Source organism: Suricata suricatta, chromosome 4, assembly GCF_006229205.1.
Source record: "Suricata suricatta isolate VVHF042 chromosome 4, meerkat_22Aug2017_6uvM2_HiC, whole genome shotgun sequence".
Classification (NCBI taxonomy): Eukaryota; Metazoa; Chordata; class Mammalia; order Carnivora; family Herpestidae; genus Suricata; species Suricata suricatta.
In genome coordinates this window covers 58,151,401-58,159,820 of record NC_043703.1, presented here as the reverse complement: position 1 = coordinate 58,159,820, position 8,420 = coordinate 58,151,401, and the positions used below count along the sequence as shown (strand labels likewise).

General features: G+C 32.5%; 1 long non-coding RNA gene across 1 annotated transcript in view; it reads left to right on the top strand.

Moving 5' to 3' along the window:
* The first annotated feature begins 451 nt into the window (after nucleotides 1–451).
* The window catches only part of LOC115289528, a 60,361-nt gene continuing 52,392 nt past the window's right edge, over nucleotides 452–8,420 (top strand). The window contains exons 1-2 of the long non-coding RNA XR_003907663.1: nucleotides 452–1,455; nucleotides 2,131–2,244. This is a non-coding gene — a long non-coding RNA (uncharacterized LOC115289528). The remainder of the gene's footprint in view (nucleotides 1,456–2,130; nucleotides 2,245–8,420) is intronic.

Here is an 8,420-nt window from a genome sequence, read left to right as displayed (position 1 = left end):
TTAAAGATCTTTGCTTATTTCACAGATAAGTGTGCATTATAAAATATACATTCTGAACAGAACTTACAGGACAATTTTTAGTAATGTTTCTAAATATTTCCTTATAAGGGAAAGGAGAAGTTTCAAAACCTGTGAATTAAATTTCTGAAATACTGTGTCTCAGAATGCTCTTAATCTTAAGTTCAAAGGTAGGAAAGACCTTACAGACGACCAGCCTATTTGTTGAGTAGCTCAGGAAACAAATTTAAATTAGGTAATTTGCCCCACATGACAGATTAGGATCTTAATCTTATGCCATCTGACTTTACACTATCATTGTTTTATCTTGTTTTTATTAAATCCTTAGTTGAAGATTTCTGACAGGTTGAAAATGTGAAGGCCTTGTTTGCTTTTTTATATCCAATTTTTAACTTTAGAGTAAAAGAAAAAATTATTATTATGGTTATTTATAGATGCAACAGTTGAAAATTTTAATTTAAAATACGAAGGAAAATGTTTACCTTCTCTTTCTTCTTGTTAAGTCATTAAACTAAAAACTAATAATGTGCAGGACAAGATAGGTGTGTTTGTGTAGTGCACCACACCTTTGGTCTTCTTTTCTACAAGGAGTATTTTACCCTTTTCAGTTGTAGCTAGGCAGAAAATCTACAATATAAAAGCAGTTATTAATAATTTCTATTCATTACTGTCTTTTAGAAACCCTGAAAGTATTTCAGATGTAATATAAGGAATTGTATTCAAGGATCTTTTTAAAGTCTAATGTGAAGGTAAAAATAATATGTAAGGTAAAGCTTTCATTTTTAAGAATAGGTTTTCCCCAGCAAAACTTTTTTCCCCAAATTGGGAAGCAATATACATATATATGGTAGCTAGAATTAAATGCCTGCTTTTATATTAAGTAAAATTAAGTAATTTTGCCTTGGTGCTTTGAAAAATCATTCATCAATCTCTTAAACTTTTTTCCTTTATTTCATTTCAACTATTTTATGAAAAACTGTAACAAATATAATTTTTGATTCCACTGAAAGTATTCCAGGATTTAACATCTAGATTCTTAGAAATATTTATTAAATGAATTACAAAGTTTGTCCACTATTTTCCAGAATAACTCAGGAATTAGATACCTTTTTTCTGTTTTTCTAAATGTATTATGTTTAGTCTAATCTGCCTTCTAAATGAGAGAAAAACTGGATTTTACATGTATTAGGTGAATCTTTATATCTAGGTCCTCCAAATGTGAAGAAGGAACACTTGGGGCTATTACTTGCTAAATGAAAATTTTTCTTGTTTTAATCCTGAGAATGAATTAAAGAAAAATTAAAATATTGGTTAAGTGAGAAACCATAGAAAAACTGTTATAATGAAGTTTATCATAACAGGATTCAGTTTCTTTCCAGTCTCTTACTTAAGAGGAAATAGCCTGTTGATGATACCGAATGAAACACACACATTTAGGTAATTCAGCAGAACTGGAAATTGTATTTATATGAGTTAATACAGTCCCATGTAGTTTTGAACACATAAAGAGCAAATAGTAAAATAAAAGTTATGCCTTTTAATGTTAACCTTAATTTGTCTATTTTTACAAAGAAAAAGTAAGTATATATGGATGTGTGTTTTCATTTTTCCATCATCTTTGAAGAAAAAAAATCATCTTTTTCAAGGCTTGAAATTTGAGGGGTTTTTTTTAAGTTGATGCCAAATAATTTCAATATTGAGCATCTTAAATTTGTTACTTGGAATATGGGTTGAGTTTGTTTGGAGCTAATCCAGAGGACTCAGGCAAGTATCCAGAAGGTAGCAAGAAGAATATTTTAATAATTGAATAACTCAGTTCACATCCTGTATTTAAATGCAGATCTCTTAAGATCACACATTGATATGCAATAGTAAATAGGAAAATTTGGCCTTAGACTTAATTCTGTACTCAACAGGGAAGATTTTCTTGAGTCAATTATATGTCCTTTTGGTTGTTAGAGAATTACATGTTGTTTTTAGGCCACTAAGTGTCTACGGATACATGCCTAAGTTAGCCATATTGGATTAGCTTGCATAAAACTGTGATCTCTAAGTTAATGATTTATTTATTTAGAAGTTGACATTCTAAATCAATTCTTTTTCCTTTTACAGGTGGATATTTTACTATCCCTTATTCATCAAAAAAGTTTTATTCTCAGTATTGTGTCTCATTAACAAAAAGGAGAAAAATTAATGTTCCAAACTTTTGAGATAGATTTGGCTCTAGTAAGTATTTAGATATGTTATTTTTTTTAATGTTTTATTTATTTTTGATACAGAGACAGAGCATGAGAGGGGGAGGGGCAGAGAGAGAAGGAGACACAGAACTGGAAGCAGGCTCCAGGCTCTGAGCTAGCTGTCAGTACAGAGCCCGGTTCGGGGCTCGAACCCATGTACGTGAGATCTGACCTGGGCCGAAGCCAGAGCCTTAACCGACTGAGCCACCCAGGCGCCCCTAGATATGTTATTTACATAGCTAGGAGAAGAAATGAGACCATCATCATTTCCAACTAAATTTTTTTATTTTCTTACATGTTATCAACAGATTTCTTACAAGTTCTGTCTTCTTAATGGCTTGAGCTCCTTTTTGCAGATTAACTCACCAGAAATGTGGGAGTATATGTTCTTGCCTTATTTATTTATAAATATATCTCATAGATTTCATGTCTTTTTTTTTAAGCTATATACAATGGAGGAAAAATATTGACAAATAAGTTTAAACCTCTTATGTTAAAGTTACTGTGTGAGGTGACAAGTTAGTTGCTTTTTATTTTGTCTTTATTTTACTGAAATTAAATTCAACATTTATAATTTATATTTGGGTCTATTTCTTGATTACTAATACATTGAATTCATGTAAAAACTTTATGAATAATATACTTAAATTAGCATCTGAGGATTACAGGTCTCCCTTAATTCTGTGGAACTTTGAATATTCTGATATTTATTTTATACTTGCAATTTAACTTTTGTGTTTTGAAGAAATATAAACTGCCTGGGAAATGTTGTTATTGTTTGTATTTATCATATGCCTTAGGGTTAGATTTTGTTTGAGAAATTTTTAGCTACTTTTTTATACAAAATGCTACTTAGTTTGATTAACTTGTTACTCAGAGATATTCTATGTATCTTTCTTTTATAATTTAACCATTTACCATGGATTATTCTATTAAGGAATATCTTAGGAAGTGATCGAAATTCTGAATCACCCAGAGTTTGCTAATTTCCATATCTCATTATTTTCTAATTTTCAGGAATGCTTATTATAGCATTTCAGGGATATAAGTTTTTATTGTAGCACTGAAACTTTTTTCTTTTTGGACTAATTGCATATGATAGTAAATTACAGGATTTTTTTTTAAGTTTCTATGTCATCAGTTATAAAAATGTCATTTTAGCATGAAGGAAGCAATGAAGAAGGGTATTTATTGTCCTATTTTGTAAGTCAAGAAAGTTTTAGTACATGATTTCTTAAGAGAATTTATAAATTTTAACATAGTTAATGTAGACTTTTATATAAGTTTGTTTATATTTTCACGTATGTGTTTTGTGACAGTGTGAAAATGCAGATGTTTGTGTTAAAAATAGATTTGAAACATTTATAAAGAGAGGTACAAATTTATTCTATTCAAATGCTGAGGCCTACCAGAACAAAACAGATAAATTTCTGTCCTCATAGAGTTTACGGTCTTGAGAGTGAGATGTGGATAATAGACTGGACGAAAAAACTGATACTATATATGATGTGTCAGATGGTAATAAAGTCTTTGTAGAAAAATAATGCAAAGGAGGTGGGAAGCATGGAATAAAGGTGTTTGGAAGATAGGAGAGGGATGTTTTTAAGTACGTAGTGAGAAAATGCTTCACAGAAATAACTATTTAGACAAAGATTTTTAAAACGATGAGCAAATTTATTAGGTATCTGGGAAGAGAGCCTTTCAAGCAGAGGAAATAACAACTACAAAGATCTTCAAATCATTTTTGGTATATACAAGAAACAGGAGGAGGTCTGGGTGGCTATGATTAAATATACAAGAGGGGGACTCAAAATTCATGAGATCGAAGAGTCTATAGGGGCTAGAGTCTATAGAGTCTTATGGCTATTTTCAGCTTTTAGCTTGATCTACAGATTTAATTTTTCATACTTCCTTAAGAGAACCTTGACAGCAGTATGTGTCTCAACCTATTTGACCTTTGTAGGTAGAACAGTTATTTTTATAAATCTGACTCAAAGTTAGAACCTTCATCAGACACTATTTAGAATATAAACCTGGGTGGCTCAGTTGGTTAAGCAGTTAAGCCTTTGACTTTGGCTCAGATCATGATCTCACAGTTTGTGAGTTTGAGCCCCACGTTGGGCTCTGTGCTGAGAGCTCAGAGCCTGGATCATGCTTCTGGTTCTGTCTCCCTCTCTCTGCCCCTCCCCTACTCATATTCTGTCTCTCTTTCTCAAAATAATAAACAGAATATAAACAAAATGAGTGATCAGATTTTTATAAATTGTGCTTTGATGGCTCTAAAGTTGTTTTCAACTTGATCAGTTTAGCTTGTCAAAGCTAACAGCTTCAGGAGACACAAAACTTACTCATGTTTGTCATTTACCCAAACAAATCACCCCCAGTTGACTCCATTCTGAAACTGATGTCATAATTAAGTATTTCATTATTTCTCGCTTGTTCTGTAGCATCTTAGCTGAGGAGTTCTTTGCCTATAATTGTTTAATTTGCTATGGTATAGATCCCACAATCTTCCCTAAAACACTGCTTTTGTTTATAGGGTAAAATTTGAACTCCTTAGCTTTTGCCTCATGTCTTGCCCCAACTTTTCTTCAAGTGAACTAGTCTTGACCCATCCATTTTTCTGTTTGCCTTTATTTATGCCGTTTCACCACCCTAGTTCTCCCCCGACTAATCCCTTGTACATGGCTAAAAATGAGCCAGACCTCTTGTTTGTGGTAAATGTTTCCTGACTTTAACCATGTGGTAGTATCCCTCTTTCTTGTAGTATGAACAGTTTATATCTGTAGTTCTTACTAGCCTTTTTCTCTAACTTAATACACCTGAGGGACATAATACTTCATCATTAATTGTGCCTCATTTATTAATACATATTACCCTATTAAATGTATTAGCCATATGAATAAAAATTTAAAATTTTATAAACAAAATGAAAAGCAAGTGGAGTAAGACATCCAGAACTTGAAAACATAATCCTAAATATCAGGCCCCAAAGCTTAAATATTAATTTTGTGCTGATGAGTGATATGGTTGATTTTTTTCTTCAGTTGTATGAAAATCTCTTCTCGGTCCCTCCTTCCTTTTGGCCTTCTCTACTTCCATTTCCTGCTTCCACATAAAATTGAGTATGGACCATCCATATATATTTCTAGGATTTTAACATGTTTAAGGGGATATAAATTATTTTAACTTTTCAATATTGTAAAAACAAATACATTCTCTTAAGTAATACATGTGTTTATTATAGTGTTGTTTATAGTAATAAAAATTTGGAAGAGTTTTTAAAATGTCCAGTAATAAAAGGCTGATTAAATAACATGCCAAGTGGAATACTGTGCAGCTACTTAAAATAATATAATGAGTATTTAATCAGCTAGAAAATTGTTCATGATAAAGAAATGTCAGTATGAACAGACTCCTTGAAGAATACATTTACTAACCTGTTATCACTGGTTTACTACTGGTGTGAGACAAATCTTATTAGGGTGAGGGAGGTAGATTGTATTTTCTTGATTATAAATAAGCATGATTTTTATGACTCACGGAAAATAAAATTTGATTTTGAAAAGGAGAGAGAGAATCCTTAAAAAATAAAGATAATTATTTGAAGCAGACTTAACACCACTTAATCATAACCCCTCTTGGAAATTCCACTGGGTTCAGAAACTTTAAAAGGGATAAGAATTAACTATCAGGGAAAAACTGAACAGGTAATTTCAAAAGTCAGATAATTTAAAAGTCAGCTGTAGGTGAGTACTCTGTGTTCTCAAAGGAGTGTTGAAAGGAATCAAAAAATCACTTCTTGAATTCATTGTTGAGTGGTTTCAAAACTTCAAAAGGTAAGTATTAAAAGTAATAAATCTTTTAATTTTGAAACTATTATTAATACACTATGAAAAGAAAAATAAGTCCAGTTTATTTTATAGTCACAAACACTTGACAGCAACGAAACTGACTTTCAGATCAAAAAATTAAGAATTTTCCTTTTGGGGCATCTGGCTGGATCAGTAGGTACAACATGTGACTCTTGTTCTTGGGGTCATTAGTTCAAGCCCCACTTTGGATGTAGAGCTTACTTTTAAAATTTGGGGGGTGGGTGGTGCAACTGGGTGGCTGTCAGTTAAGCCTCCTGACTTCAGCTCAGGTCATAATCTGACATTAGGAGACTGTGTGTTCTAGCCATGTGTCAGGCTCTGTGCTAACAGCGTGGAGCCTGGAGCCTGCTTCAGATTCTGTGTCTCCCTTTCTCTCTGCCCCTCCCCCCACTCATATTCTCTCTCTCTCTCTCTCTCTCAAAAATAAACTTTTAGAAAGTAAATAAAACTTTTAAATAGAGAAAAATTTTACTTAAAAAGATTTAATTTCTCCTAGCATAAAAAGCATAAAAGGATATAGGCATAGAAACTCTTGGAAAAGGCAAAACATTCTATTTCAACATCATATTTTTACTATCTAGTAGCAACAATTATTAGCCTTATACTATTCCCTTCTATTTGCATAGTTGGATTAGCAAATTTTATTTCATCATCCAATTCATAACTATGTCATAGGAATCTAGAGCATCTCCCTCTAGAGAAGAGAGAGGGAATATGCTTCTGGCTAAGAAAAAAATTTTTTTGCATTTATCAAAACTATACCTTAAACTATTATCTTTATAATTTGTTGCATAGTATTTTGCTGTAAAAATGCTTACATTTTTTAGGAACTGTTTTTCTCGAGATTAGTAAATCTGAGCTTCTGGGAAAATGCATCATGTTGATCCTGTGGCTTTCTCTACCACACCTACATGCCAGCCCCAGGGGTACTTTTCCATCATGTGAGAATCATTCTGAGGCAAGGGAAGTCATTGAAGGTTTTTTAGCAAGAAAGAAAAATAACTACTGAAATATGTATACTGACTCAAGAAATGCTCAAAGAGAAATCTAAGGCTAGTGTACTAAGTTACGAATGTGTTTCTTTTATATCCCCATAACCACATCAAATTTATAAAAAACCTGGTATTCTAAAATTGTGGAATTCATGTTTGATATTCAAAAAACATTAATATGGGCATTTCAGTGCAAAACATGGCTAAAGTTATCAAAATGTAAACATGACACAAATGTATGAATCATCTTATGACCTTTCTGTTACGGTGACCCATGTAGAAGGTAGGCAAAATATGGTGTGTCTCAACTTGGTTTTCTCACATGCAAATATTTTATAATTTAACTAAAACTCTAGTAGTTTAATTTTAAAAAGCAGGTTGAGAACCTGAAAACAAGTTGGCTAATAGGATAAGGAAAATATATTTGGGGAGAATCTAAAACTCCCAAATATACCTGTTTTTCACCAAAACAGGCCTATTCTGCAGATTTCAAGTCAGACCCTCTGTTGTGCCACTGGGGTCTGCATTTTAGTGGCTTACTGCATCCTTTGGAAAAATAGAAAAAACACCCAAGAGTATAAAGCCTCTTGTCCATAATAGGTAAGCTATTATACTGTTTTTTAAATTAGTGATTGTTAGATGTGATTACCTCTAAAACTCAAGGTATTTGGACCTTTGAAAATTGATGACTTGTTTTAGAAAGTTCTACATAGTTACACTCTTCAGGAAAAGTTGGTAATGGTTTTACTGTATTTCCCATATTGATTAAGAAACTAAATCCCCGCCACACACACATACACCCAAAAAAGAGAATTCCTTCGGTGTACTTTTTTTTTTTCAATACCAGGTGGTCTTGGTTTCTGGATAGCCAAGTTGGATAATTTAATTTGAAATTTAGGTAAAGTTTGAACAATTTTCAAAACTAGCATGAAAATCCATTTGTTTAGGTCAACCTATTACATGATAATAAACACTTGTTCCCCAAACCATTGTCAATTGGAAGTCTTGGTGTGTGTGGCTCATGTGAGGACACATGTAGAGTATGGATGTGAACCAACTGGAGTGCATTCAGAGAACTTTTATATGAGGTATTCATATGTCATAAGGAATGATTGAAGGTATTAAGGAGCCTCCTTGAAAAAGAGAAGACAACAATGTTGAGGCTTGTACATTTTGTTTTGCACTGGAGGGGAAAACCAGGGAGATCAACTTTCAGGGATGCAAATACAGCCCCTTAAAACAAGGGCTTTCTACCGACTTTGAATGTGTTCATTATGGAAGTGGACTTCTTTACCAAG